This window comes from Ursus arctos, unplaced genomic scaffold (genome assembly GCF_023065955.2).
Source record: "Ursus arctos isolate Adak ecotype North America unplaced genomic scaffold, UrsArc2.0 scaffold_29, whole genome shotgun sequence".
Classification (NCBI taxonomy): domain Eukaryota; kingdom Metazoa; phylum Chordata; class Mammalia; order Carnivora; family Ursidae; genus Ursus; species Ursus arctos.
The window spans coordinates 2130491-2155368 of record NW_026622974.1 but is presented as its reverse complement, the minus strand read 5'-3'; the positions used below and the strand labels follow the sequence as shown (position 1 = coordinate 2155368).

Genomic DNA, 24878 nt, shown 5'->3' with positions numbered 1-24878 from the left:
GTGGTGGCCAAGTGGGCGAGGACCGAGCCCCAGGCACGCGGGAACAGGGGTCAGCCTCGGTCTGGCCTCCGAGGGCAGTGCCCTTTGCTTTATCTTTAGCAGGCCGTGGCATCACAGGTTACCTGCGTTCCTGGAGTCCTCGCTTAGGTTTTATCTTACCTCAGAGGAAAGCACATCCACAAGGCGCTTGGCCTGACGTCTCGCAAGAGTTACGGGCACAGCTGCCATTCAGACCCTCCTAACGTCAATTTCTGGCATTTTCCAACCAACCAAAGACCTCTCACTAGAGAGAAATGCTTGGCCGGCCTCATCCAGCTCCTGGGGCCCCAGACCCCTAAAGACAGCTTGGTCATTGTCCCTGGCTTCCTCTCTCCCCCGCTGCAGGGCCTGGGGAACCGGGTTCTCAGACCCTTAGCGGCAAGGATCCAGCCAATGGGAGAGAGCTGCCGAGCTGATGAGAATGCCCCCGACCAAGGAGAAAAGGACGATGCCTTAGGGGCTAGTTGGAGGGGGCTCACTTGTTACTATTTCCTGGGCACTTATTTTGAAAGACTCCCTCCTGGAAAATTCGGCATGCATCATCATATTTGAGCATCCTATACGCCTTTTTCAAAAATGCACATAACGTAAAGTTCACCATCTTAACCATTTTAAAGTGTGCCATTCAATGGCTTTTACCGCATTCACGACGTTGTGCAACCATTACCACTATTGGATTACATTTTGTCACCCCCCCTTAAAAGAAGTCCCATGCACGCTAAGCGGTTACTGTCCATTCTTTCTTTTCTTTAACCTAGAGCAAGCCACTAATCTGTTTTCTGTTTTGATGGATTTGTCTATTCCAGACACTCCGTGTAAATGGGATCACACAACAGGTAATCTGTTGTGTCTGGCTTCTTTTTATAGCATAGTGTTTTCAAGGTTTCTCCATGCTGGAACATGTATCAGTGCTTCACTTTGTTTAAGGCCAAATAATATTCCACCTCATGAATATACCTTATTTTGTTTATCTGTTCACGTTGATGGACATTTGGGTTGTTTCTACTTTTTGGTTATCGTGACTAACTCTGTCATAAACACACGTGTACACATTTTTGTTTAAATTTTTGTTTTTCAGGGATGCCTGAGTGGCTCAGTTGTTAAGCGTCTGCCTTCAGCTCAGGGCGTGATCCCGGCGTTCTGGGATCGAGCCCCACATCAGGCTCCTCCGCTGGGAGCCTGCTTCTTCCTCTCCCTCTCCCCCTGCTTGTGTTCCCTCTCTCGCTGGCTGTCTCTCTCTGTGTGTCAAATAAGTAGATAAAATCTTTTTTAAAAAATTGTTTTTCATTTTCTTGAATATATATCTAGGAGTGGAATTGTTGGGTCATGTGGCAATTCTATGTTTATCTTTTTGAGGAACTGCCAAAATGCTTTCCACAGTGGCTATACCTATTTACATTCCTACCAGCAATATACAAAGGTTCTGGTTTCTCATCAATGTTTATTATTTTCATGTTTTAAAAAAGGTTATAGCCATCTTAGTAGGTGTGAAGTGGTATCTCACTGTCGTTTTGATTTGCGTTTCCCTTGTTGCTTGTCTGTTTCATGACTTTCTTCAATGAGTTTTGTACTGTTTGTATCCTTTTTCATGTGTGATCATTAAAGTCTGTTCTGTTAGATTTATGGTCAGCTAGTGATTTCACAGAAATTTCCTTAAATACTTGGAACTAAAACAAAACAAAATAAAAACAAACAAAAAACTAGTTTTATTGGGTGGCGTGCGTGTGCACGCATGTGTCTGTGTGTGTGTGTGTGTGTGTGTGTGTGTGTGTGTGTTAGGACATGCTTACAACACTCAGCCAGACATTTCACAACTTTACCTTAGCCTTCACTTCCTGCTTGTGCAGAACCCAAAGAGCAGCCAGGCACAAGAGCTTGAGGCCTTCTCTGGTGTTTTTGGAGCATGTTCCCAGCCCTGGGTATGTGCATAGCCTTCTAGATTCCCAGAAGTATGCGGCAGCATTACAAAATCCTTATTCTTCAAAGAATCTCATTCTCCAGCCTTTCCTTTCCAGGCTTTTAGGTTAGACTATTGTTTTCCCCAACTGTTAGTCCTTGCCTGAGGAAGCAGCAGCTAACACATTTGATTTTCAGTATTTTTGACCAATTCTCCCTGGGTAGCGGCTTCAACCCTGGGATAGTTCTGAGTTAGGTGAAATAGAACAAGCTTTTTGAGACCATTCTTCAAGAAGCCACCGGACAGGTCAAAACAAAAACCACAGTTGTTTGGAAGAGGGTCTGTTCTGTTCCCTCTGGTGCCAGGTACAGACTGGGAATACCAGCTGTTGTCGTCAGGCCACTGGCAAGCTGGGGAGTGAGAGATAGTACCAGGTAGGTTAAAACGTCACATTTCATTGAGTCTCATATATGTTTATATTGATCAATCATTCCCATGCTAGCTGTATGATATTGATTAGATTCCAGAGTCCAGAAAATGTTGATTCTCACAGGTTCTGTCAGTTTATTTGTTGCTTTTGTGGAGGAACAGACTTTTGGAGTTCTGTACTCTGCCGTTTTTGCAGATATCGCACTCCCTATTTCTCTGATAGGTAACTACTCATTAGGAGCTAAGTTCCTGAGAAGCTTAATTACTTGCCCATGTTGTATCCAGTAACACTAAGAATGAGGACTTGGACACAGATCATCTGACTCTAAGCCTGTTTTATCCAATTGTAACATTTATTCACTCATTCAAGAATATTAATTCTAACATCTACTAAGTGCTAGTATACTTCTAGAAATTCAGGATTACCTCATTACACAAAATAGCAGATTCTTGTCCCTGAGACCTTGGATTTTTATGGAGGCAGATTCATAATAAACATTTAATAAATACATGATATTAGAACTTAAGAAGTGCTTTGAAATAAAGAAATTGGGATACTTATTTTGAATAGGGACTATTATGGCACTGATGTGAATATAATTTTTTAACATCTATTTTGTGTTGGTTGCAGATTTTATAGAAAAGTTATAATAATAGTACATGATTTCCTAAATATGCTTAAGCAGAACTATTCACGGTTAACATTTTGCTATATTTGCTTTATCTTTCTCTCTCTCATTTGATAATAGGTTGTATAAAATTGTGCCTGTTTACTTCTTCATAATTAACTATTTTCAAAGAATAAGGAAATTCTCTTTTTTTTTTAAGATTCTATTTATTTATTTTGACAGAGAGAAAGGCAGTGAGAGAGGGAACACAAGCAGGGGGAGTGGGAGAGGAAGAAGCAGGCTCATAGCAGAGGAGCCTGATGTGGGGCTCGATCCCAGAACTCTGGGATCACGCCCTGAGTCAAAGGCAGATGCTTAATGACTGAGCCACCCAGGCGCCCTCATTTTCTTTATTATTATTTTTTTCCTGTGTATTTCATTTTGAATAGTTTCTATTGCTATGTCTTAAATTCACTAATCTTTTCTTCTCTAATGTCTAATCTTAGTTCTTAGTCCCTTCTTGTGTGTCTTTCACATCAAGCGTTGTATTTTTCCTCTCTAGGTATTCAATTTGGGTCTTTTTTGCATCTTCTATGTCAATATACTAACTTTTTAAACATTTGTGTTATAGTTATAATAACCATCTTAATGCCTCTGCTGAATCTAACCTTTGTGTCCAGTTCTGGTTGGTTTTAATTAGGTGACTTTCCTCCTCATTATAGATTATATTTTCCTGCTTTTTTACATGCCAGGTAATTTTTTATTGGACGCCAGACATTATGAATTTTAATGTACTTTTGTTCCTGGACTTCGTTCTGAGATACAGTTAAGTTACTTGGAAAGAGTTCAGTCTTTTCAGGTTTTACATTGAAGATTTGTCAGATAGAGCCAAAGCAGTGTTTAGTCTAGAGCCCATCATCCTCCACCTTTGAGGCAAGATCCTTCTGAGCACTCTACACAATTCTACCTGGATAATGAGGTTTTCTAGTTCAGCTGCTTGGAGCAGACACTATTCTTGGCCCTGTGAGAATACCCGGCAGTGTTTCTGCTGATCTTTTCAGGAGGTTCTTTCTGTGGTTTGGGGTAATGCTATGGTCTGAATGTGTGTTTCACTCCCAAAATTCATATGTTGAAATCCTAGCCCTCAAAGATGATGGATTAGTAGGTCAGGCCTTTGGGGAGTGCTTAAGTCATGAGCATGGAACTCTCACGAGTGGAATTAGTTATCCTTATAAAAGAGGCTCCAGAGAGCTCCCTGGCCCTTTCTACCACGTGAGGACTACAGTGAGAAGTCTGCCATCAGAGGAGGGCCCTCACCAAACCATGCCAGCACGGATCCCAGACTTCCAGCCTCAGGAACGGTGAGAAATAGATTTCTGTTGTTTAAAGCTGCCTGAATGGACTGAGAGAGGTGGTATCCTCACACATATGTGCCCATCAGCATTCTGTTGGATACTTGAGAGGCCCCTCTGCAGCTCTCCTCTCTCTTGTACTCTGTCCTGTGAACCACAGTTCCCTTGATCCCTCAGACTCGCAGCTTCTCAGGCCAGGCAGGCAGTCCACTGGGCAACCTGCACTGGGCCTGGAACTCTCTCCAGGCACTAAGCTGATGAAATTGTAGACATCATCTCATTTGTTCCCAAGTCTTTAGGATCACTGTCCTTCATGGTTTGACACCTGGTGTTGTTTCATATATTTTGCACAGATTTTTTGTTATTGTTTTAGGAGGGAGAATGAAGTCAGTCCCTTTTTCTCCATCTTTGGAAGGGCTTTTTAAATGTTTGCTTTTTATTCATGCTTCTACTGCATTGTGATCAGAGAACTCAGTTTGTAATATTCCTACCATGGAACCTACTTATGTTTCCCTTGTGATATAATATATGATCAATTTTGATGAATATTTCATGTCTGCTTAAGAAGAAAGCATATTCTTTATTAAAGGGTACAGCATTTAATACATATTTATGAAATCTAATTTATCATTAATGTTGGTTAAGTCTTCTCTATTCATGCTTATTTTTTGTTCACGTGCCCTTCTTGGCCTGAGAGCGGTGAGTAAAACTGTCTTATCATTATTATTTCTATTTCTTCTCCCATTGCTGTCATTTCTATTTCATGGAGAAGTGGTTTCTGGTTAATCTGGTACATAGATATTAATAACTGATTTATTTTATTGTAGATTGCTGCTTTTGCATTATAACATATTTTTATTTGTCTCATTTGATGCTTTTTGGCCTAAATTCTGCACGAGTATTAAGCTTGCTTCCCCTCTTTAGAGTTGTTCTACTTGGCTAGCATAACTTCTCCTAACCTCTTTTATTTTTTAGCCTTTGAATCACTTTGTTTTAAATGTTTCTTCTATATATAGAAGAGACTAGAGTTTTGCTTTGTAAGATATTTTGAAAATATATTTCTTTTACTGGACAAGGTAATCTCCACATTTATTGTTATGATTAATATATTGGTGTCAATTTTATGTTATGTTTACTTTGTTTCTTTCTCTCCATGTCTCCTTTGCTTTTTTTTTTTTATAAAAATTGCTTTGATATTTACAAAAGTGTACATTTTTGCTCTAATAGTTACCTTTGTACTGGTATCATTTAAAATATCCTGATCTACTTTTTTCTCACTTAACTGTGAACTATCTGCACCGACTAAATTGGCGATTCTAAATCGTATCCTTTGATTCCCATCTGTTGCCTGTGCAACAATGACCTTATTCTACTTTGGTCTTTCTGTCTTCCTTTTCGGCTCAAGTTTTAAGTTATATTCTTTCTACTTGGTCAGAACATAAGCCATTTACAAATTATTTTCCACCTTTGATTCTGATCCTTGTTTAACTTTTAGACCTACATGCTCTAAATGTACTTTAAATACACTCCATCCTCACCATCACTCATTTGCCATAAGCTCCTCCCACCACTCATCTCTTGATCAGATAGAACTCATCCTTTAGCAGGTTACCTAAGAACGCCTCATGTGTACGGAATATTTGCACTCCTTGCATATGTAATTTTTCAATAGCCTTGATAAATGAGTGATAGCTGTGCTGCATGTGAAGTCCTTGGCTCACAACTTCCTTCCTTTCTTTCGGTTATCTGAAAATAATGCTCCATTCTTGTCTTGCTTTGCAGATGGCTCTCGAATATCCTGATGCCAATAGAATTTGCATACTCTTGTAGGTATTATGACTGTTGTGTCTGGAAGCCTTGAGTATTGCGTCTTCGTCTTTAAAGTCTAATAATTGTATAGGCTTTGTCTGTGAGTTGATCATTCTCAATTTTCCCAGGCACATCATTGACCTCCACATCAAGTAAGGTTTTCTCCTATTTCTGTAAGTGTTCTTGAATTCTGCTTTTAAAATGTTAGTTCTACTCCATTGTTCCCTCTAATTTTCAGGGACTCCAATTTTCTTGAACACGGGAAAAGGGGTGGGATATAGTAGAAAAGTGGAGAAACTGGTTTGAGGTAGGAGCACAAATAGTTTCTCACTTAACTATGAACTATCTACACTGTCTGACCATTTACTACGATGGTCAAGAAAGGAGAGTGTGGACACGGATCTCGACAGGTGGTCTAAGGAAACACACTTCTAATTTCTTTGGTTTTCTCAGTGATAAGGAAGCAAGATTAAAGCTAACTCTCTAATTCTCCCCACCTGGAAAAAAGGATGGGGATGAGTCCTTTTGCCAAATTTAGATGTGTGGCCTAAATATGAATCATTACCAAAATTTGTGAACTATGATCCAGAAGGAGTTCTACTTGGTAGAATACCCAGAGCTGCTTCCTCCTGGTATTTGTTCATGTTCAGAGGGACTGAAAACAACACTGGTGGGGGATATGAATGGAGGGAAAGGCCAGGCACATCTCTGCCAGGAATCTGGAGGATTGTCTGTGGGAGGTAGGAAGACCTGCCTTCTATTGCTTCAGGAGCAGTGAGAGAAAAACACAGGGACATGGCTTTGAGCGAGTATAAGAAAGAACTTTAAGGGACTGGGTAAGGCTGTTGTGTGAGGTAGTGAATCCTCTCTCCCAGGGAGAATTCCTTAAGTGCCTGAACATCATGATATCAAGAATGTTGTCTTAGAGATTCCTGGGTCAACAGAGTGATTGCCAAATGGTCTCCATAGCATCTCCAAGTTGACTATTCACTTTCTCTCTCTATCCAAACCCCCCTGTCAACAGCTCTTGTCCACTCTACCTTCAACATATATTCAGAACACAACCACTTCTAACTTCCTCCATCTGATTCCCATTGGACCAGTAAATACATAGTTTCTCTCTCCTGAATTATTTCAATAGTCTTCTAGATGATTTCTCTGCTTCCTTCTTGACGCCCACTCCCCTACCCCAATCTCTTCTCCAAACAGCAGTCAGACTTATCCAGTTAAATTATAAGTCAGATAATGTCACTCCCCTGTGTCAAATTCCACATTCCCCAAAGTCCTAACAACGGCCTTCACGGTCACATATGATCTCTCCCACGGTCCCCCCGCCCCAGCCAACTGCACGCCTCCTTGCCCTGTGCTCCCTGGTCACTTACATAGGCCTCTCACTATTCCTCAGATATGCCAGATATGCTCTGTCTGCCCCCGGAGGGTCTTGGCATTTCTTCTTCCTGGAATACTTCTGCCTCAGATATTTAGAGAGCTCACTTTTTTTCTACTCTCTCCTTAGACTCCATTACCTATTCAAAGAGCCTCTGCCTGTCCACCCTATATAAAGAAGCACTCCCATCCCTTTGTGTTCCTTTATTTTGCACAATAGTATTTATCGCCTACATATTATATATTTAATTATTTGTTTATACTCTGACTGCTTTGTCTGGCAGTGGCTTTGTCTGGTTTTCATTGCTAAATTCTCAGTGTCTAGAAGGGGCCTACCACAGACAGAACCGGTGCTCAAGAAATATTTGTTAAGAGAATGAATAAGTGAATAGGTGTGATTGTGTTTTCATGAGGATACAGGACAATGCGACAATCACCCAGGACTTGTCTCCTTTCTCTTGGAGGCAGAAGAAGGACCCAGGCTTTTATAACTCAATAAGGCTTTAAAATCTTATTATATTCCAATTCCAGGGAGGATGAAGTAAACACACAGCCACCTCTTTCCCTCACTGGGTATGAAACCTGGACAGAGTACATGGCGCAGCTATCTGACGTCTCTGAACAGTAAGTACCAGCAAGTGGACTGGGGGCTGGGGGAACCAGGAGTCCAGGGACCACCAAACTGGTCGTGAATGGGACATATTTTGTACTTGGGTCTCTGCAGAGCAGGACTGAGCATAGCCTGACACCTAAAGTTAGCACTTGGTGCAGAGAGATACAGAAGCAACCCTCTGGTTCTGGTCAGAGCAGTGACATCTAGAACTCCTACAGTGCAGAGCATGGGTGCAGGGTGGGGATCCCTGAGTTTTTCCTTTCGCTTTTCTCCACTCTCGTGTCCCAGCCATCAGGGGGTCCATGGCAGGAGCAGAAGTGGCAGCAAACATGGCTGTCAACGTAAAAAGGCAGGAGCTAGGACTCTGAGGAAGGGAAGCGTATATTCTGGACTTGAGGTGTTCTTTCTATCCGCTCTCAGGGCCGTATCCCATTGCCACCTCAGACCTCTTGATATCTGTCACTTTTTAACCCAGGTCGGTGGGGTTGGGGGTACAACATGCTCTTGAAGGCACAGCAGCTGTCACGTGTGGGACCAGTCAAAAAGCCTGGCTCTGGGGCCCCCATGTCCGGGACTTGCCCATCACCCCACCTAGGCTCTGGCCTCCTCAGACGAGGAGCTGGGTTGGCCCACTGGACCGGAGTGGAGAGCCACCAGCCTTTTTAAAACTGTCATGATTTCTGGGCCAGACATGACGGCCTAAATATAGGAAGCGGCTAAAGCTCCTATGAAGGGGAGGGAACAGAGGAGGAGCTCTGAGACCTGACCTTTCAGAATGTTTCAAGGGCACCGGATGGGCCAAGCCATCCTATCTGTGATGAAAGATGGGTGCCTGGAAGGTAACCTGGCTCAATTGCTCGGAGGCGGCATGAAGAGGAAGAGGAAGGTTCTTAGCAGTGTAGATAGGGGGAGTGGGGCAGGGAGGGGCTTGGGTTTCTTTACACAGCTCCCACTAAGCACTTCATATGTGCTGTGCCAGTTAATCCTCACTAAGCCTGTGACATGGGGTATTTCAAGTACTATTTTCCAGAGAAGCAAGCTGAGGCACAGAGCGGTTAAACCCCCGTGCCGAAGGTCATAGTCCTAGCGAGTGACAGGGCTGAGTAAGCCGTCGATAAACACATTTGCCTCCATTGGAATTGATATGAACGAATCCCAGAAAATTCCTTAATTCCTAAACTTTTGCATCCCAACACATGGGCCATGAACCTGAGAAAGCAGAAGCCAGCAGCCACTTGAGGGAGATATAGAAATTGCAATAGTTGGCATCTAGTGGTTTGCTGACTCTGCCCCGTGTCGTGAGAAATGAAAGAACACCAGCCATGCCCATGGGGCCTTCACAGGTCTCCCTGAGGAACTTATCTCTGGTTGACAAGGACTGGTAGGTTTTCCACACATCTCCCCCTGTTCTCTTTGTCTCTGAGGAACGCGCTGCCAGGCAAGGATGGACAGACCAGAGTTCCCCACAGGCCACGGTGTCCCTCTCAGCTGGGAGGATTCATGGCGCCCTCTGAGGTTCCCAGACCTACAGGCCTCACTTATCCCAGAAAGTGATGAAGGGGAAGAGATTTGTTCTGAGTCTGACTAGGAATCAGCCAAGACAGACTGCTGTTTCTGAGGAGGAGGAAGCCTGAGGAACAAACCCCAGCTTTAGGGTTGAGGAACGATGTGGTCCTGTGGGCTTGCAGAGGACAGCGTGCCTCAGGGCAGTGGGCCGGGGGCAAAGGAATTTTTGTTCCTGAAGCCCAAATCAGGGGGGCTGCTTGTCTCTTCCTGAGTGAGGGGCTTTAGTTTGTCGCCTCGGTTCCTTAATTGGCAAATGACAATGAAGAGAGATCTAGCTCAGGGGGCTGTGTATTTATAAGCTGAGAAGTACAGAGTAATTAAATACATAGCACGTAGAGCTGGGGAAGTTGAAGTGCCAACAGCTTCCCTTACGTTAATTACGTGTGCCGCTGAGCACACGGTCATCGGTTACTTCATATTCATGATAGGAGCCAGTATGTGGGGTTCTAGAATCACGAGACTGGCACGGTCAGGGCCTCGGAGCCCATGCAGCTTAGTCTCCCTTATCTGATAGTAGAATTCTCTGGCTACTATTCATGCCAAGGAACACTGATATTATCTTGAGCAGAATTCATCTGGGAATGGGAGGAGGGGTTCTCATGCCCATCCCCTCCAGGCAGCCTGAGCCATCGGACCATCCTTGCCCTCTTGGATAACTGAGCGCAGGCAGATTCAGCATCCCCACTGAATTGGTGGTCACCATTTGAATAGGAAAAGCAGCTCTGGATCAAGACGTGGACTGGGAAACTTTCTGTGGCATCTGCTGTCCTCTCAGCCCAGCGCCGAGGCAAGAAGGAAGGGCAGGCAGGCCCAGGGAGGTGAGGGTGCGGAGGCAGCCCGATTCCCCAGGCCCAGTAGGCCCAGAAGACCCCGAAGGAAAGGAGCCCAACCGTCCCAGTTATCAACTAAAAGGCCTGGAAGAGCTGCTGATATCCCCTCAGAGCTACACATGACAAAATGGGGGGGGAGCGATTCTCTGTGAATCCCAACCCCCACACTCCTGCCACGGGCATCTGTTCCGTAGGAGTCATGCTTTCCCACAGTTGTTCTCAGCGTGCTCACTAAGAAACCACATCAGGGAGGAACGATGCCCTACCGGCCCCCAGTCTTGCCCAGTACGTGGCCCTGGCAGAAGGTCCCATTCCCTTGTGTTAACAGAATCCCCTCTGCAAAATGTGAAGATGCCCAGGAAGGTGATCCCACTCCTTCGAGGGGCCGCCACTCTGCTGTGGGGGCATTGAGGCCACAGCAGGCAGTCACTGCTGGAAGGGGAGGTGGGAGTCCCCCAGGCAGCCATGGACCCGGCCCCCTTCCCTTTGATTCTTACCTCTCCTCTCTCCTAAGCCCAGTCTGCCTGGGCGCAGTGGGAGGTAAATAGAGTCCTGTCACAGCTGAAGCAGTAAGAAGTAAGACAGAAAAACTCCCTTAAAGAAACCTGTCCACCCCATTCTGCTGCAAGAGGGGCTCTGTGGGAGCCCTAGTGTCCCCCCGGCTCCCCAACCATGGGGGGAGCAGATGTTCTGAGCTCAGCTTCAAGTCAGGCCACAGGTGTGCCAGGACACTTGGCCAGGGTGCAGGAGCTTGTCCGCTCCAAGAGCTTGACATTACATGGTTGTACGTGGAGGGGCAGAGCTGAGCTGTAGGTCAGGGAAGGGAAGAAGGGGAACAAGGACGGTGGGAAGGGGACCACTTTCTTCTTGTACCAGGACCCCAGCTCACACCGCAGTCCTCCCTTCTGAGCAGCCCTGAGGACCTTCATCTGAAAAAGGAGGAGGAGAAGCTGGGGCTCTTCTCTGGCTGTCCCTGCTCTCCCTCCTAGCTCAAGTGGGAGGAGGAGGGGCCCCAGGTCCTGTGAGCAGACCCTTTCCCAGGAAACCTGAACTCAGCAGCACAGGGAGGGAAGGAACCTGGGAAGGGTCAGGTGGGGGCTGCCCACAACTGGGAACAGTGGCTTGTGCACACTTACCTCATTCTCTGAGGAGGGCGGTCTCCTGCTCTGTGTCCGGCTTGACTGCTACTTGGGCTTTGATTCCTGTGAAGGAAAATGATGATCAGTAGATACCCAGAGGCCAGGTGGCGGCAGGGAGAGACACGGGTACGGTCTCCGTGACAGGCCCGGCCCATGTCCCTGTCCCCCAGCCAGGTGGCCACCCAGATTAGGTCTCTCCCCTGAAACACAGGGCAGGGTGCTCTTTTGATCATCTTAAAGGAGAGGAAATGGCAGATCAGACAGGTCTGGGTTGGTCCAGGTTCCCCACCAAGCATGGAAGGGAGCCCCTGGCTTTGCAGAGGAGATCTCTGGGCCCCAGGGCAGTTCCGTCCAGTCCAAGCCCCCACCCTTCACAGTGGGAAGGGAGGTGAGAAATAGAACTGAGGAGGAAGCCACTGAGAAACATCCCACAAACCCCGGGAGTGGGGGTTCAGCCTCAGGCTCAGACTGGGGGCCGGCAGGGCAGCTCCTCCAGGCTCGTCCTGCTCCATCCTTGGAGTCCCAGGGTCCTGCAGTCCTGTGAGCTCTTCCACTCCCTGCCAGCAGCCCCTCTGGAAGGGAGAATAGCATTCTTCCACTGGAGAGAAAATACACAGGTAACGGGGTGATGGACATTAAGGAGGGCACGTGATGTAATGAGCACTGGGTGATATGTAAGACGGGTGAATCACTGACCTCTACCTCTGAAACTAATAATGCACTATATGTTAATGAATCGAACTTAAATAATAAAATAAAATTTAAAAGTAAAAAAAAAATACACAGGTAAAGGGAGAAAAGAGGGTGGAAATGTGAGGGTGAGCCTGTGGCAAGGGGAGGGGGCACAAGGAAGGCTCTGGGGGAGTCCCGCCAACCGCTTACCCCTGCCTGGATGGGGACGCCCAAGTTCAGGCCTGCAGGTAGCAGAAGGCCAGGAAAGGTGATCCCTGAGGGAGGCCTGCTTGCCAGCTCCTCGCACCCTGGGTGAGCCACCGAGGATAAGGGGGAGGGCACCCCAGTTCCAAGGGCTGTGGATCCTCTGTGCCCCCGCCTGTGACGGCAGCTGGTACTGGCAAGACCCGGTGGCCCAGGGGTGTGGCGGGGCTTCCACTGGAGGTGGGCAGGGAGAGGACAGCTGCCTTGGGTAGTTCAAGCAGGTAGGAAACAATCACAACAAATTTGGGCCACATCCTCTTATAGGTAATGCCAACTTACATTTTCCGAAGAGAGTTCAGGAGAAGAGAGAAAGGCAGCATGGCAATCAACGCTCACATCTTTGTTGTTTTATGTGATGCCCTGTGCTGGGTGCTCTGCTGTGCTTTCTCGCTTCACCCTCACAATTCTCTGAAGAGGGCATTATTGTCCCGTTTTACAGATGAGCTCCCTGTCCCGGAAAGGACGGAGCAGGATGATTACTGATGGTCCTCTGATAAGGAGACTCTCGAGCCACAAGTGTAGGCACCCTCCAGACTGTCCCTTCGTCCAGCTTCCTACCTCTGGCCAAAGCTTCATGGCTTCCTGAGAGTCCAGGGGCACCATTGCATGTGGCGGGGGTACCCGGAGCGCCAGGGGCCAGGACAGACGAAGGACAAGGACATGGGACATGTTGGCAGTTGTGACAGGAAGGATTTCAGAGACAAGCACCCTGGTCCTCCTTAATGTCTCAGGGTGGGCTCCTCCTGCCCTCTGCTCTGGAAAGATTTGCCCAGCCCTTTCCATCCCGTGTGCTGCTCTGGGGACCTTCACATGGAAACAGGGGCTTTGGGGACCTGCCAGGCCCGTGAGGACCAATCCTGTCCCATGCCACCAGGGCCAGCTCTAGGGTATGCTCCCACCTACGTCTGCACACTCTGCTCCGTGAAGACATCATATTGAACTTCCTGGTCTTTAACCATGAAGGGGGTTGGGTTATTCTGCTCCTCTGACTGTATGAATCACCACACACACACACACACACACACACACACACACACACACACACGGCCTTGGAACAGCCTTGAAATTACCAAGGCCTGAGTGTCAGACAACAAGGGTCATATCCATTAGATATGACCTTGACCACCATAGACCACGCATGGTGTCTGATCCTGCATTTCCCAAATACCTCCTGTCAGAATGCGACGCCCAAGCTCGGGTGAGGCACTAGGTCAGAACAGCCGTAAGCTTAGGTCGCTGCTGCCCCTCTCCCTCCATCTCCTTGTCAGGGGGGAGATGGCATCCCCTCCCCCCAGATCAGTCCTGGCCTGGAAATGCTAAGGTGGGGGGCCAGGGAGCCTGGGTGAGAGGGGAGCCCCCTCCATCCTCTCTGATCTCAGACCTGCCTCATCGGTGCCCCACGTCTGGCCGGGCTATATTTAGCAAGCTCAACTCTGTAACTAGAGCGACTGGGTCACCCCAGCCCCACCTCCCCTTCTGAGGACTCCGCAGGGGTCAGCTTCTCACACCTTTTAATCAGGTCTTCCATTTCTCCAGGCAACCAACACAAAAGGCCTGGACCAGGTGGTGGAGACGCTCTGGCTCCTACACAGAGGTTCTATTTTCTGTTCTGCATTCTTCCAGGCTGGGTAATTATGGATCTGTCCTCAGAGACGTTCTGTTTCTTAGCATGCGCTGTTAGAAAGCCCATCTATGTTAAGCTGGCCTCACCACTTCTATCTGGTGTTACACTGCAGAGTACTATATCACAGACACGCGGTTGCCTGGGCCCGTGCAAATACGTTCGAATGCACACTATAGCACGTGGACAGCGTCTGTGCGTGTGTGTGTGTGCGTGCGCACTGGTACGTGACCAGAGTGCTCATTGATCAATAAGTATTTGTCAAGCGCCCACGATGTGCCAAGCCAAGGTGCTCCAGGTGCAGGGCGCAACACCATGGGGAGAGGGGAAAGACGGCTGCGCCCATGGTTTCCATTTTAGTGGCAAACAGTAAACCCTGAAGTCAGACGGTTTCCTTGAGCATAGAACCCCTCCTCCCCTGGGAAAGGGCAAGCTGGCAACATCCTGGGGGGGGCACTGAGGTGCCTCACAGGGGAAGGGGAGGCGATGATCTTCCTAAAGTGCTGCGGCCCATTTCTTGAGGTAGAAAGAAGCACCAGACTGTCATTTATTTTTCTCTCCCGGAAAGGTCCCATAGACAGCAGGTCAACCTTTCTGACCTTGACACTATTAACACTTGCTGTCCTCCAGGCCACACTGCGCCCCAGGCTCGTCAGAGGGCTCTTCGGATGTGGTCCGCTTCCCCCCCTCTACCCCACAGGCCTGCAAGGCTCCCAGAGTTGCTTGTCTCTCCAGTAGCCACAATGGAGGGAGGACGTCCCTCTCGCCTCCTACACTGCCTCCCTCAGTAATCACCTCTCCTTCTGGCTTGTGGCACAGAAGCCGCCTTTGGCAGGGTGCCCCTTTTCCTGTGAGCTGGGGCGAGGTGTAGGGAAGGAGGGGGCTCAGTGGGGTGGGAGGGGAGTGCTTCCTTTGCCATCCTCCCATCCTCCCTGAGGGACAGAAGACTCCTGTCACTGGCCGGAGTGGTCAGCCCTTCCCAGCCTCCTGGTCAGCCCACCCCGAATGGATGAGGGTGGGAAGAGGTCCCTCCTGCGGTCCCCTCAGTGGCCATCTGCTTGGCCCTCATCCCTCTCCCTGATGCTAGTCTAGGACGGCCTGGGCAGGATCCTCACTCACACTGGTGTTCCTGACGGAGAACCGAAAACCAGCCCCTCTCTGCTTTCTCTGTAACTTATCCCCAAGGATAATGCCATCCCCGAGACACGTTTGTCTGAGGGAGGTGCCCAGGCCAGACCAGAGGGTGGTGAGGGAAGCCGTGTAAGTCCAGCTCAGTGCCGGTCTGTGCCTCCAGCTGCACGCGGAGCTGGATCTGAGCACGTCTCCCCGAGCAGCGGGGGTTTGTGCAGTAGTACCGGCAGGTACTTATACGGCACATGGCGGCTGCAAGATGGCCTCCACACCGCCCTCTGGGCTGCAAGACAGCCCTGGAAGGCTGTGGAGCCTCTCTGTGCATCCTCAGGGCAACTAGATGTCTGTTGTCTCTCAGCCTGGAAGGCTGTGTCAGAGGCCCCGTCAGATCTCCGTCACTAAGCTGCTGGGGTGTTGGTTCCTAATGGTTCATAACCAGGCCTTCTCCAATGGACGGTCCTTACTTGGCAGGATAGAAGCCACTTCCTTGGGAGACACCCAGGAGTTGAATCCCTCTGTCACATGCACCCCCCCCCCCCAATAGCCCTTGACTAATCACACTGGTGTCCAAACACCAAAGCTGGCCCTCTTGTCTTCAGGTTGGACGAACTCCAAGGGGCCATTCGGGTTCCAGAATTTCCCGAGGGATCAGACTCAGGCAACATCTTGCCTAAAGTGGCATCTTGGCCTAGATGCTTCTTTTCCAGTCTTCTCTTGCTGGACGCACACCACACATGATGAGGGGCCACTCATGACTGGGCAGAAATGCAGCCCAGAGGAGAGCTGATGGGCATGCCAAGCCCTTTCTGGAAACCCCACTCACCCAGGGGCAGGGCAAGTTTCCCAGCTGGGGCAGAGAGGCTTTCTCTTCTGTCCCTCACTCCTCCGGCTCCCAGGGAGCCTTCAGAGGCTGGGGCAGGGGGCAGGGCCTGCCTCCTCTGTGGCTCCTGTGGCCCAGTTTCCAGGCCTGCCAGGTACTGGGCTCCAGCAGACAAGGTTATAAATATCCCTGAGTGACAGCAAGGTCCTCACTGACGCTGAGGTGGATTAAGCCGGATGCGCAGCCTCAAGGTCACCGGCGTGGGGGTGGCTTTGACTGCCCTCAAGGGTCTAGGTGAGGGGGTGCCAAAGAGGCCAGAGCAGGGGGGCAGGGGCCTGAGTCCGGCGGGCCAGCCCAGCTCAGACTGTCTTCCCTGGTGGCCCAAGTTCTTCACTCTAGTTCTTAGCTGCTCAGTTCCTCTCTCACCTCCCCCTACCCCCAGCCTCTTCTGCCTTCCCTGGAGTCTGCCCTGAGCAGGTATTCTTGGCCCAGTCTGGACCCCAGTCTGGACACAAGGCCTTGGTGGGGGATGGGGCTTCAGGTAGGAGATAAGTTATCAAGTGGGGGAATGTGTTGTTAGGTGGGGGGATGGGTTGTCAGGTGGGGGGATGGGTTGTCAGGTGGGAGGAGGGGTTTTAGGTGAGGAACTGGGTTGTGGGGGGGAATGGGTTGTCAGGTGGGGAGATGAATTGTTGGGTAGAGGGATGCGTTGTCAGGTGGGGGTATGGGTGGGGGGTGGATAGTCAGGTGGGGGGGTTGGGTTGTCAGGTGGGGGGATGGATAGTCAGGTGGGGTGGTATGTTGTAAGGTAGGGGAGATGGGTTTAAGGGGGGTGGCTTGTCAGGTTGGGGGGATGGGTTTTCAAGTGGTGCATGTGTTGTGTGTGGGGGGGGGTCGCCAGGTGGGGGGGATGGGTTGTCAGGTGAAGGGATGGGTTGTCGGCGGGGGGGATTGGTTTTCAGGTGGGAGAATGGGTTGTCAGCTACAGGGTTGGTAGTTAGGTGGGGGGATGGGTTGTTAGGTGTGGAGCTGGGTTGTGAGGGGGGAATGGGATGGGTTGTCAGGTGGGGGGGCTTGTCAGGTAGGGGGTGGGTTGTCAGGTGAGGGGTGGGTGGTCAGGTGGGGGATAGGTTGTCAGGTGGGGGCAGTTCCTGGCCTGTTCCACCTTCTGCTACAGCCTCACCTTCTCCCCAGCACCACATTTCCTTCACTCTTTCTGAATGGACTTGGACAAGAACTCTGGGCTGTGCCAGCAAAGCCGTCCCCAGCTCCCTGGGGATGTCACGTGTGAGTGTGTGTGTGTGTGTGTGTGTGTGTGTGACCATGTCCATTCTGCTTATAAAATAAGATTTCGAAATCTCGGAGTGTCACTAGGAGGCAGGACCTGAGGGACCACTTACTCTGACAGAGGCTGAAAGGGCCCATGATGAGGACATGGCTGAAGTCCAGGCCTTCTGAACTTTCTGACTTCCAGCCCAGTGCTGTCCAGTGACAGCCTGCCTTCAGATCCGGTTCCATTCCAGGAGAGCCCCAGGAGGGTCCAGGGACCTAGGCTCAGTTAACAAGACCCCAGTTAAGGAGATGATGAGGGTGAGGAACGGATGGGGGGTTCTCCTCTGCCCTGGCTGCGGGCTGGATGGCCGCTAGGGCTGACCCAGCAGAAGCTGAGTTTAGGGCAGGGGTCTGAGCGGTGCCCGCAGGCTGGGGGGAAGCTAAAACCAGGTCAGGACTACCGGGTAGGTGAAGTCCAGACGAGTGTGGGGTACTGGGCGTTGTGTACTGGTCCCTGGCACCGACATCCACCCCCTTCTGTGGTTCCCTCTGTATCACAGGGGAAGGATGAAAATGACATTTCCCCGAATCTCATGCTGCTGGGATTCTGGCTGTGACTTAAGATTTGCCCACCAGAGGCATGCCCATGGGATATGGAAAGTGGTAGGAGCCAGAGAGACCATTCCTGCTAAGGGGGTGTCGGAAGGTGAGCCGGCTGCAGCCAACACGAGCGTTTGCAGCGCCCGGTGTATCTGTCCTCTCATCACCGGCTGCCTGATGGGGGCGGCTTGGCAGCATCGGCAGTCCCAGCAGTGGCAGCTGCTGTCCCCTGGTCTTAGGCTCACAGCTGGATGCAGGTGACCTTAAGCCAGAAGCCTGACCTCCATTTGTCTGGCCCATCTGATGGATCTGGAGGTCCTTATTTCCCTTACATGTCTGTTTCTTCTTCCTCCCTCCCTCCTTCCCTGTCTCCCTCCCTCCTTCCCTCCTTCCTTTCTTCCTTTCTCTCTCTTTCTTTCCTCCTTCGTTTCTTCCTTCCTCCTTCCCTTTCCTTCCTTCCTTCCTTCCTTCCTTCCTTCCCTTTTCTTTTTTCTCTCTTTTCTTTTTCTTTCTTTCTTTCTTTCTTTCTTTCTTTCTTTCTTTCTTTCATTCTTTCTTTCTTTCCTTCCTTCCTTCCTTCTTTCCTTCCTTCCTTCCTCTCTCTTCCATCCATCCTTCCTTCCTTCCCTCCCTTTTCTTCTCTTCTCTTCTCTTTCCTTCCTTCCTTCCTCTCTCTTTCTTTCCTTTCTTTCTTCCTTCCTTCCTGCCTTTCTTCTTTCTTTCTTTCTTAAATTTCTCTCTCTCCCAGGTGTTTCTGTCTTCTACGTGGATTGACACACGGGACACAGTGGGGATAGGTGGTTGCTGGGCTGAATGGAGGACTCAGGCCTGGTTCAGAGGCTAAGGTGGATGCTGAGCCTGGCATCTGTGACAGGACACGATGTGGGGGGACAGAGCTGCCAACTGCTGGTGTCTGCAGAGCCAGGGTCAGAAGCTCTCTGGGTGTCCAGGCAGGAACCACTAACTGGTCCTGACGCTGGAGAGGAGAGGGTGGAAGTCCCAGCAGACCCCTTCAGAGACAATGTAGTGTGGCCCTGTTCAGAGGCTGAGGGTTCTTTCCTCCTCCACAGAGCTGAGGGAAATGGGAAAGCAGATCCAGGCACAGTCACCGGGAGCCCGGGGGCTGAGCTGGGTCAGGCTGTGGAGACATTTCTAGTTCATCCAGGGGTGGATATAATGACAGATGAGCAGGCCCTTTTAAGAAGGCCGGCTGGAAAAATGCACAGGCGTTCAGGAATGTTTCCCGGGGAACTTGCCCAGGCAGCCTTGGCCCTGCAGGCTCATCTAGACCTCCTCGCTGCCTCCAGGGAGCCCAGATGCAAGTCAGTCTGGAAGGAGGAGGCGCTGCCGTGGGGGGCTTAGCGGGAGGGCCCAGGCTTGGGTCCTGCCATGCCTACCCAACTGAGGCCTGCTGCCAAGGGGACGGGGAGGCGGAGGCTGCCAGAGGGGACACGTTCTTGCCAGACCCACATCTGAGTGCCACACGCTCCCCCTACAGAATTAAAAATAAAAGACTGTTGGAGGCCAAAATGACTGAGTAGTGAGCTGGGCACGAGCCATGCTGTTCCTGCCTCACAGCTCCTGATGTATCAGATCAGTCTAGGTGCCCTTTCCTCATATCCCTCCCTCCACACCTGACACATGGACTCCGCACACACCGCACCTGGTCTCCACCCTGAGCCGCCCAGTTCGCAGGGATCTTGCCCCCCTACCTCCCCGTATATGCCCCGTCTGTAGAGTACGAGTAACAGCTTGGGGGCATCATAAGGAGAAACCTCAGGGTTAAAGGTTGAGTGCTTAAAGCAGCGTCAGCACGTGAACGCCCCAGAAATGTGAGCTGTGGTCACTGCTACTGTGATTAATGGAACCTGTGAGTCAGACGATTGCCCAACTCTCCAGCATCCACGACAGGTAAAGCTATCCTATATAAACATTTTCTAGATTTCTTTCTCGGGACACCAAACTTCACACTGGAGATGAAAGGCAAAGGCCCTGAGTCGCCATCCCTGGGGATGTTCAGCCGGACCCAGGTGCTCCCACCAGGAGTTGGTGGCAGACAACCTGGCAGTGGGTAGACATCAAAGATACTGTTTGCTGAGTATTGCTGCCTGTTGAGTGACAGGCACAGCCCCGTTCAGAGCTGAGAGGAGCTATCACCTCAACGTTACGGATGAAGACGCGAGGCTCAGGGACCTTGAGGAAGGCGCCCATGGTCACAGGGCTAGCTGGCAGAGGAGTTGGGATTAAGACCTGGTCTGTCTAGTTGAGAGCAATGGGTGCACTGCCAGATGGAGGCCCTCCTTGTGAGCCCGTGTCAACACCCCCTCTGCCCTCTCCCCGCCTCACCCCGCCCCTGCAGCCTCCTGACAAAGTCTTCTGACCTGGGCAGGGTGGCTGAGGGTTGAATGTGGAAGCACAGGGCTTTGCTCCGCCCTCCCTGCTTGGGTCCCAAGTCCTTCTGTATGCGGAAAGGACAGGACTGGCCTCAGCTGGTGGTGAAGGGAGCCGGCCGCTGAGTGGCAGGCCTTCCTGGCAGCATGAGGGGCACCGTCCCTGTGGGGCCCGCTCCCAGGCTCCCTTTGAGAGGACCAGGGGGGAGTCGGCTCCCTTTGTTGGTGTAGGAGACTCAGAGCCACTCTGGAATGATCTGAAGCATGGTTGGGTGCTCAGCCCTCAGCCTGCAATCCCGTCCTTCTCAGGGGCGGCAGACTGGGGACCCACAGACCTATGCTTTGTTTGGCCAACACAGGTTGCACAATATTGAATTTGAGTGCTCATGCCCCCTTATTCTTCCCGGTCCCCACCCTCCCTGTTGTCTTACTTGCTACTAGTAACATTTGCCTTCTTCCTGCCTTGGGAACTCTGCCATCCCCACACTTCCGGTGAATGCCGGTGCCCCCGGAAAGGTGCAACCTCTTCATCGCCATGAATTAGACCTTATGGGAGCAATTTGCTCTCAGCCACCCCTCCAATAACTCCAGTTGGCTAGGGCTCTGGGGGCTTGGGGCTTGGGGGCAGGCCGCGTCATTTTGGAGCCTGGGGCACTGCCTTGGCGTTGTGCAAGGCAGCGGAAGGGACAAGTGCCCTGGGCAGGGAAGGGTGGGAGATTTTTGGTCGTCTTCACCAGTTTTTCAGGGTGGGCCTCCAAGGGAGGGTCCCAGCCACCATTTTTTTGAGGACCCACCACAGGCCCCAGGATTGTGCTAGGTGTTTCAGAGACATCATCTAAGTCAGTTCTCTGAGGTAAGGATATTATCCAATCACAGATGGGACAACTGAGGCTTGGAGAGGAGGAGCCACTTGTCTAGGTCCTCAACGCAGACAAGAGGCCCTGGGGCTCCTGCTGACATGCAGAGCTCATGCATCTGTATGGTATCGCGGTAGCACATTCTTTCTACATGGCAACACACTCTCTCTCTCTCTCTCTCTCTTTCCCAACAATTTTATTTATTCATTTCAGAGAGAAAGAACAAGAGCAAGGGGAAGGGGGTGGAGGGAGAGGGAGAAATAGGTTCCCCACTGAGCAGAGAGCCCGATGTGGGGCTTGATCCCAGGACCCCGAGATCATGACCTGAGCTGAAGGCAGACACTTAAGCGACTGAGTCACCCAGCATCTCTTTTTATCAACTCAGAAAAGTGGATTCATGGAACATCTCCTTCTTGGCAGGATCCAGGCTGGATGGCTATAGTCCAAGCGCCTGACTTCTTCCTGGGCTGATGGGGAGAGGCAAGATGAGCAAGCAAGAACCTTCTCCCTCATAGCGGTGGTGCCAGAATATTCCCACCACCACCAACAACAAAACAGCCAGCGATGCTTCCTGAGGACTCACTGTGCACCAGGCTGTCCCCGGGCTTCACGGGTATTAACTCTGTCAACAGCCTGAACAAGGGGGTCCTGTCACCATCTGCATTTTAGACGGGAGGTAACTACATCACAGAGAGGTTCAGTAATGTGCCCGAAGCCACACAGCTAACAAGTGCAGAGCCAGGGTCTCTTAACCATGGCCTTGGCCAAGAGAGCACAGCAAGTGGAGCAAACACGGCAATCTCACGAGCTGCTCACGACAGGCCCACGTGTGAGACGTGGTGACACGCCTGGAGGAGGTAAACCACGCGCCTGCCCAAGATCTTCGGCTGGTAACGGGTGGAACTGGGTTTTCAACCCCGGCGCTAAGTCTCCGAGACTTCAATCGTGCCTTTACTCGCACTGGCTGGGCAGGACTCATTAGCTGACAGAGAGGAGGCGACGTGAATGCGAGGGAAAGAGAGCATCCTCAGAAATTCCCAGCTCTGAGGGGGAAGGCCTGCTTAATTCAGTTTATGAAGCGCAGGGGCCCGCTGACCTGGGTCTGTCGGAAGGGGTTTGGCCAGCAGGTTCCGTCCCCTGTTTGAGACGTGCAGCCTGCCTCTGACTGACGCCCGCTCAGCCTCTCAATCCCCGAGAGTGATTCCACCTCATGGATGAGAGCCTCCAACATCTGTACCTGTCGGGCGACAAACCCACACGCACGCTCCCTGTCTGGTTAGAGATGCGTCAGGCCTGATTAGGCCTGTAAACCTGCCGGCTGCTCGCGAATCCCTTTAGCTGAACGTCTCAAAGATAAATGGAAATCGGGGGCAATTCTCACCAGGAAGTGGCCTGGTGACATGTAGTGAAGGGCCTAGCTTGGAGGCATGGGGGCGCGGGCAGAAGGACCCCGTGGGACACGGGGCTGGAAGAAATGGCCCACTAGCCGGTGCAAGGCAAGGGGGCCCTGCCCCCCCCCCGGCACCCTCAGTAAGGGCCTCGCTGGCTGCTGCAGGACAGAGTCCCCTGGGTGGCCTCTCACTTAAGCACCATCATTGCTGTTGTGGACTCTCCCGGCTCTGCCTCTCCCTACCTGACTGTGGGTCCTCTCCTCTTCCCTCCACCCTGCCCTGCCTCCATTGTTTCCCTTCTAGCCCCCCTCACTTCACTGCCCACCCTGCCCGACTCTCTGAATCACTTCTCTGCCACCTACTTTTCCTCCACCTTTGCCCCCAAACATTTCCCAGCTCTTCTCTCTCAGGACCCCCTGCCTGCCCACCTCTCACCCCTCTCCTGCCCTGGGGGGGGGGGGGCGGAGCAGAGCACCACAGCAGTCTGCAACAGCGTCCACTGCCCCCTGCAGTCACTGTCCCTCTCCTGTTCAGGGAACAGACCGATGATGCAGGATGAGCAGGGGACAGGACGAAGCAAGGAACGGAGGGCAGCCCTGGAGATGGGGAGACTCAGCTCCAGGACCTCTGAGATACAGTAGACATGGCTCCTCCCCTCTAAGAGGGAGCAGGGATTCCAGCACAGAGGTGGGAAAGGAGGGCAGAGATGGCCTGTGGGAGGACACCTTTCGCTCCAGGCTCAGGATGTGTCTGCCTCCCTCTTTCCCCTTCCATCTCCCTGTTCTCTGGTCTGTCTCTCTGTCTCTGGGTTTCTCTCACTCGGCCCCTTGTTCTCTCTGTATCTCCAGCTCGGTGCAGTGTAAAGGGTGAGCTAGAATAACTTCTCAGCATCAACCACCGCTCCTGTGCGGGGAAACGTTATCTTAATTGAGTCTCAACTTGTTCACCGCCACTCAGCTGCCATAAATAAGGGATGTCCAAATGGACTGTAAGCCAGAAGGACTCAACAATGCTGCCCACTGCAATTGCCACCAGCTCCAGTCTTCTGCGAGGAGCCCAGCCTCACTCCTAATAATGTATGGTCCCAGCCCGCCACAGCCGCACGTGCAGAGGTTCCCAACGAGAAGCCCCGTTGGGGCTGTGGACCAAAGCAAAGCTGCAGGGAAGGAACTGGGAACTTGCCCACACTCGGATCCTTGTAGTGCGAGGGCATTGAGAGTCCCACAGAGAGGGGTCAGTGGTGCAGGTCTTCTGGACAAACCATCCTGCCCACAATGTCACTAAGACCCGGAAACTGACCCACACTCGCCTATATGCACCAGCAGATGGTCTCTTGGTCTGTAGCTTTAATCCTGGGGTATGAATCCTGTGGCTGTCTGCTTGCCAGGTCCCTGAAGACTGCACCATCCTCTGTGTATAAAGCAAACTGCTGTTTAGAGAGTCTGAAGCAATTTAATACACTTGGGCTGTTTGCAGAACCTCCCTGTTTGTAGAGCCTACCAACGATTCCAAAATGAGGGCTGTTGGCAGATTTGGATGCTGTTGGCTGCTTCTGCCCCTGAATTCACAGTCAGTGCCTTCACTCATCCCTGAATCCCAGTTGCCATATGCATTCCCTCCCCTGTGAGCCTCTCTGACTGCCCAGGGTCTTCAACTCTGCCCTGTGGACCACCCATGTCAACACTATCCCCACCCACTATCCCCCATGCTGCTGCTGTGCTCAGGAACAGTCTCTGATAATAGGGCCAAAAGTTTCGTTTCAGATCTCAAGGTTTCTGGGGTGGGTGGTTGAGAGTGCTCTGGAAGGGCCCCCCGTGCTAGTCAACAGTGCCTGGTGGGTGAGGTTCTCAATGCCTCGAGGCTTGCTCTTAGAGCTCTGAGTGAACACAAGCTATTAATAAATCCCAGTGTCTGTTTTATTCGAACACATTCTTGTTGGTTTTGTTTTGGACGCCTGTGGGGTGGATGATGGGAAGCAAGCTGTGGTTGTTTAGTGGTTTTTAACTTTAATGGCTTTGGTAATGTAGCTGCAGCTTGTTCAGCTTCCGTTGTTGCTGGTCCCCAAATGCTTCAAGCAAATCATCACCAACCTTCTGGTTATCTCTGTAACAGGTCAGGCTGGAGGAGCACACGTCACGGGGATATTTGGGGTCCTCAGAGGAGCAGGGGATGGTCCCTCCGTGACCAGAGTG

At 50.9% G+C, this 24878-nt stretch overlaps 1 long non-coding RNA gene across 1 annotated transcript; it reads left to right on the top strand.

Moving 5' to 3' along the window:
• The first annotated feature begins 1869 nt into the window (after positions 1 to 1869).
• On the top strand, positions 1870 to 24608 carry LOC130542006 (uncharacterized). The gene is made up of 3 exons (XR_008956218.1): positions 1870 to 2370; positions 8052 to 8144; positions 21716 to 24608. It is a non-coding gene; the product is annotated as an uncharacterized LOC130542006 (long non-coding RNA).
• The last annotated feature ends 270 nt before the right edge of the window (positions 24609 to 24878 follow it).